Below are 6,797 nucleotides of genomic sequence, written 5' to 3' on the forward strand. Positions count from 1 at the left end.
ATCATATACAACCGCTCGCTCACCGATAGATCTGTACCTACAGACTGGAAAATTGCGCCGGTCGCACCAGTGTTTAAGAAGGGTAGTAGTAGTAATCCATCGAACTACAGGCCTATATCATTGACGTCGGTTAGCAGTAGGGTTTTGGAGCATATACTGTATTCAAACATTATGAATCACCTCGAAGGGAACGATCTATTGATACGTAATCAGCATGGTTTCAGAAAACATCGTTCTTGTGCAACGCGGCTAGCTCTTTATTCGCACTAAGTAATGGCCGCTATCGACAGGGGATCTCAAGTTGATTCCGTATTTCTAGATTTCCGGAAAGCTTTTGACACCGTTCCTCACAAGCGACTTCTAATCAAGCTGCGGGCCTACGGGGTATCGCCTCAGTTGTGCGACTGGATTCGTGATTTCCTGTCAGGAAGGTCGCAGTTCGTAGTAATAGACGGCAAATCATCGAGTAAAACTGAAGTGATATCAGGTGTTCCCCAGGGAAGCGTCCTGGGACCTCTGCTATTCCTGATCTATATAAATGACCTGGGTGACAATCTGAGCAATTCTCTTAGGTCGTTCGCAGATGATGCTGTAATTTACAGTCTAGTAAGGTCATCCGAAGACCAGTATCAGTTGCAAAGCGATTTAGAAAAGATTGCTGTATGGTGTGGCAGGTGGCAGTTGACGCTAAATAACGAAAAGTGTGAGGTAGTCCAAATGAGTTCCAAAAGAAATCCGTTGGAATTCGATTACTCAATAAATAGTACAATTCTCAAGGCCGTCAATTCAACTAAGTACCTGGGTGTTAAAATTACGAACAACTTCAGTTGGAAAGACCACATAGATAATGTTGTGGGGAAGGCGAGCCAAAAGTTGCGTTTCATTGGCAGGACACTTAGAAGATGCAACAAGTCCACTAAAGAGACAGCTTACACTACACTCGTTCGTCCTCTGTTAGAGTATTGCTGCGCGGTGTGGGATCCTTACCAGGTGGGATTGACGGAGGACATCGAAAGGGTGCAAAAAAGGGCAGCTTGTTTTGTATTATCACGTAATAGGGGAGAGAGTGTGGCAGATATGATACACGAGTTGGGATGGAAGTCATTACAGCAAAGACGTTTTTCGTCGCGGCGAGATCTATTTACGAAATTTAAGTCACCAACTTTCTCTTCCGAATGCGAAAATATTTTGTTGAGCCCAACCTACATAGGTAGGAATGATCATCAAAATAACATAAGAGAAATCAGAGCTCGAACAGAAAGGTTTAGGTGTTCGTTTTTCCCGCGCGCTGTTCGGGAGTGGAATGGTAGGGAGATAGTATGATTGTGGTTCGATGAACCCTCTGCTAGGCACTTAAATGTGGATTGCAGAGTAATCATGTAGATGTAGATGTAGGGTATATTTCATCTTGGCAATATTTTATCCAATTACTTGTCATTATTAAGCCATACTGTAGAGTTTTATGTCCTCAATAAAAATAAGATTGGGTTTTCCTCACGATTTCAGCCGTTCGCAGTAACAATAAAAATAGTGGGGCCAGTTGCCTCATGTTGCGATGCCAGATCAGTTAACCATAACCATCGTGACGGTTACTGTTACCGCCACCTCCCCGCCCCCCCCCCCTTCTCCACCCTTTGAACAACTGGTAAGGCTACAACCCCTTATAAAGAACCATATGGTAGTCTAGCTGTCTGTATCGTTGAGGCATGCAAGTAATCACACTGTGGCTGTCTATGGTTCTGAAGGATGTACAGGGCGAATCATGTCACAAAAATTTGAAACGATTGTTGAAGAAATCAAAGAAGTTAATTATTGTTCTAAACGTCGTTGCTAACAGTGTATTTTAAATATCATTACACAATGCTGTTAAACTCCTTTATCGGCTGGGAAATGAAGCTTTTAGTTGTGACATCCCTGAGTGAGAAGCTAAATTAAAGTATGATGTAATCATAGGATTGTGCCTAATAAATTACTCCACATTGGATTGAGAAATGATTTCGATAATAAGAAGAAACTTAGCTACTGTCTTCACGAGTAAAATCAAATAAAAAGTAAAATTTACATGTTTTCATCACTACATTTAAGAAAGCAAAGTGTCGACCTGCATTCCCATTTACTCCCTTTCCCATAATTGGCCAGCTGCAGAATGCTATTCACATAAATACAGTATGTTCGTAACTAAAAGCTACAAAATTGCACACTATCATAAAAATGTAATATGCACATGGGTGAAAGAAGGGGAACAGATACGTTACCAGTCTTTCATTACACATTAAAACATTTAAAAATGCATGATGTGCAAAATTATGAGAGTGATTTGACCCAAATGCAACAATCTGTGATTATATATATAATCTACTCCCATCATGCAAATGAGCCAGAAGGTTTAAGCAACGATGGAGCGATGGTGATATTAACAGTACTCTGTGCCATCTCCTACTTTATTGGTTGGTTGGAGGGAGGGGACCAAACAGCTAGGTCATCAGTCCCATGATCTTAGACAGCAAAAATCAAGATGGAACAACACATCCCACTCAAGGGGAAGGGGTAATGGGCAAACAAAGAGGTGAAATGAAAAGTTTGGGCAACAAAAAGAGGAAGGAACATGAGAGGCGGTGGGTAGAAATGGGGACAGCATGGGTGCCTCACAAACACTACACACAGTGAGGCACAGGCATCGCCATCTACCTTTCAAAAAAACACACACACAAAATACCATACCATAGTCACACGATACAATGGGGCAACACCTGGGGAAAAAAGGACAAGAAAAAACTGCACAACAGACCAGACAAAATCTAGGGGAAAAGGTGGGAAGGACCTGGCTGGTGTAGATTCAAGTAGATTCAAGGCCCAAGGCCTCCATAATCAACACCTACGCCAACTGAGGGACTCAATTTCCAGAGGAAAACTCGATGATTTAAACTTCAGTGGTCAAATCACTTTTGTGAAGAAAACTGAGGACAGACTTTACCATGTGAGCGTTGTCCACCAACACTTGAGACATGGAAGGTGGTGGTGGTGGTGGTGGTGGTGGTGGTGGTGGTGGTGGTGGTGGTGGAGGAGGATATTTAGTGTGAAGTACCAAAAGGTAGGGGCAGTCCAAAATATGGATCAGGTGAGGGGAGCCCCACAGCTACAAAAAGGGAAGGGTGGCTCATTGTGGAGTAAAAAACCATGGTTCGACCTAGTATGGCCGATATGACGATGGCACAGCATGGTAGATACCCACTGGGAGAGGTGGAGAGAAGAGCGCCAAGTGGTAGGAATCTTGTTGATTGTGCGAAGTGTATTAGGCAGGGGGAATAGTTCCCTAAGAGTCGACCCATGATTGAGCAAACAGGGATTTCATGTAAAGCCGCGAATCTGCCCTTGAAGGGGTCACGAAGAATGGGAGGAGGGGAGGGAGGTAGGTGGCCGCCCCCCCCCCCCCCAACCTCAGGCCAGAAAATCGTTTGTAAATTAATTACCCAGGATATCTATGTGGCCAGGAACCCAAAGGAAATCAACCAAACAAGCAGCATGACCAATCTCAGTGAGAAGGTCGTGGATTACAGAGACCAAACAATAGCGGGAAAAACAATGATAGCTTGAAGGCCACTCGTTGAATCCATATGTAGCAAAACTCGGGTGAGAGAGGACCATTTAATGAAGCAGAGGGCCGAATAGATGGCCATCAATTCTGCAGTAAACACTGCACACATGGCAGACAAGAGATGGTGTTCTGTGCCAGTGGAACACATGAACACATACCCCACATGATCGGCGCATTTAGAGCCACTGGTGTAAGAAACAATGCCATCCTGAAACTCCTGGAAGAGCATTTGGAACAAACTACAGAACACCATTGGAGCAATTGAGGCTTTCAGTTTCCTGATGAGATCCATCCCAATCCAATAGTTGGTTGGATGATTAAAGGGACCAAACTACTGGATCATCAGTCCCTTTTTCCTTGAAAACACAGGTCTACATGACTGCAGATCAGAAATAGCTTACCACACAAAACCACGGGGGAGAAAACCCCAAGGTCTATGAAAGGTCAACGAAGGTGAGATAATGGATAAAAAGAAAGGGAGACAGAAATAAAGGCAGGCAATGTGCCCCATCTAGGGAGCAGAGCCCCCTGAAAGCGGAGTGCAATGAGTGGAGAGACACCCACCAGTCACCGCTTCTTACCACAGGTACGCCACTCAGAGATTGCCTAGGAAAGACTAGCAACTAGACCATGAACTGTGCGCAGCGCAAGAGAAGCATAGAGAGACGGAAGATGGAAAGTCTCACAGACCACATGAGAGGGGTGAAGAAGAGTAAAAGAGTAGGTAGGGACCACCAAGTGTGGGCAGAGAAGCCAACAGTGTTCTGCCAACCCTTCAATGGGCCAATAAGGCTAAGTGGCCTCCCTTAAAGAGAGTGGTAAGAGGCCCCTTCATGAATTAAATGTAAAACTAAATCAGCTGCTGAGGTAGTGTCTCCTAACGTTAGGGGTAGCGAGTCCACCACAGGGTGGCTAGGTTGGGACAGTCTAGCAAAATGTTGACCACTGTCAAATGGGCACCACAAAGAGAGAGAGAGAGAGAGAGAGAGAGAGAGAGAGAGAGAGAGAGAGAGAGAGAGAGAGAGAGAAGCTTATGGGTGCTGAACGAAGAGGGTATCAGTGCCATCACAAACATTAAAAGAAAGGAATATGGATAAAAAGGCGGAAATGTTAGCAGATGCGTTAATACAAGGAAGAAATTCTAAAATGTGCCATACAGGAGATTGGAACACAAGTAAAACGAGAGAGGACCTAAAGGCAAGGCACAGGAAAATGTGACTGGCTGACCACTTACAAAAGAAACATGGGTGAGCTAGTCACCCTGTTAACACATTCAAACCATCTCTATAAAGCCTTGAGAAAAACGTTGGACAATTCACAAAATTTTAAAACCCTAACCACATTCGTTTGAATGTTACCTGAAATAGATGGCAAATCTGATGGCAAATCCGCCACAGCCTGCAGGTCGGAAAATAAACACGGAGTTTATTGTCTGTCACTTCTAGCCACTCATCCTCCCATCGATGCAAGACTCCAGCTCAGCATCAAGGCTATAGAATGTAAGGGGATGAAATAATGAAATAGCTGAGGATTACGACATGTCTCCTTTGTTGCTGGATCTGCCCTTTTGTTCTCCACAGTACTCACGTGCCCTGGTACCCAGCAGAAAGAAACTTCATTCTCCAGTCGTTGTAGTTTGAGGAGGGCATGTTGGAAATTCTGGACTACTTTATTTGGTGGGTACAAACGTTGTACAGAGTGAAGGGTGCTCAGAGCATCGGAACAGACAAGAAATGTAGCACTAGAAGAACGTCTCATCTGTTCCAGTGGCCGCAAGACTGCATATAACTCTGCGTGAAAGACAGTAAAGTCTATATATGACGGTAGTATCTGTTCCCGAAAGAACAGTTACCGTGGATGACCATGCAGCTTTGCTAGAAATGAAATGATAATTAAATGGACACCCTAGCTGCAAACAGGCGTTGATGTACTTCATTGGGGACATGTTGAAAATGTGCGCCCCAACCGGGACTCGAACCCGGGATCTCCTGCTTACATGGCAGACGCTCTATCCATCTGAGCCACCGCGGGCACAGAGGATTGTGGGGCTGCAGGGACTCATCCCTTGCACGCTCCCCGTGAGATCCACTTTCCCAACATGTCCACACCACTACATTCGTAGTGCACCTAATAGATGTTTGCCCATCATACTCATTACTCGTGGCAGATTAATCTACCAAGTCCCGTACGAGTTCGGGCATAGCGAGTGCGTTCGCACAAGAAGGTCAATGGCCGGGAAGCCATATTTTAACTATATATGACGGTAGTATCTGTTCCCGACAGAACAGTTACCGTGGATGACCATGCAGCTTTGCTAGAAATGAAATGATAATTAAATGGACACCCTAGCTGCAAACAGGCGTTGATGTACTTCATTGGGGACATGTTGAAAATGTGTGCCCCGACCGGGACTCGAACCCGGGATCTCCTACTTACATGGCAGACGCTCTATCCATCTGAGCCACATGGGAATGTGGATCTCACGGGGAGCGTGCAAGGGATAAGTCCCTGCAGACCCACTATCCTCTGTGCCCGCGGTGGCTCAGATGGATAGAGCGTCTGCCATGTAAGCAGGAGATCCCGGGTTTGAGTCCCGGTCGGGACACACATTTTCAACATGTCCCCAATGAAGTTCATCAACGCCTGTTTGCAGCTAGGGTGTCCATTTAATTATCATTTCATTTCTAGCAAAGTTGCATGGTCATCCACGGTAACTGTTCTTTCGGGAACAGATACTACCGTCATATATAGTTAAAATATGGCTTCCCGGCCATTGACCTTCTTGTGCGAACGCACACGCTATGCCCGAACTCGTACGGGACTTGGTAGATTAATCTACCACGAGTAATGAGTATGATGGGCAAACATCTATTAGGTGCACTACGAATGTAGTGGTGTGGACAAGTTGGGAATGTGGATCTCACGGGGAGCGTGCAAGGGATAAGTCCCTGCAGACCCACTATCCTCTGTGCCCGCGGTGGCTCAGATGGATAGAGCGTCTGCCATGTAAGCAGGAGATCCCGGGTTCGAGTCCCGGTCAGGGCACACATTTTCAACATGTCCCCAATGAAGTACATCAACGCCTGTTTGCAGCTAGGGTGTCCATTTAATTATCATTTCATTACAGTAAAGTCTTCATCAAGTCAGACATGGGGGACAAAATCCAGGAAAAACAACGAAGCAACCATCTGAGGCCTCCTGT

General features: G+C 45.3%; 1 non-coding gene across 1 annotated transcript; it reads right to left on the reverse strand.

The window, feature by feature from the left end:
• Nucleotides 1–5,552: 5,552 nt before the first annotated feature.
• Nucleotides 5,553–5,627, reverse strand: Trnat-ugu (transfer RNA threonine (anticodon UGU)). The gene has a single exon. It is a non-coding gene; the product is annotated as a tRNA-Thr (tRNA).
• Between the last annotated feature and the right edge of the window lie 1,170 nt (nt 5,628–6,797).

This window comes from Schistocerca nitens, chromosome 3, assembly GCF_023898315.1.
Source record: "Schistocerca nitens isolate TAMUIC-IGC-003100 chromosome 3, iqSchNite1.1, whole genome shotgun sequence".
Classification (NCBI taxonomy): domain Eukaryota; kingdom Metazoa; phylum Arthropoda; class Insecta; order Orthoptera; family Acrididae; genus Schistocerca; species Schistocerca nitens.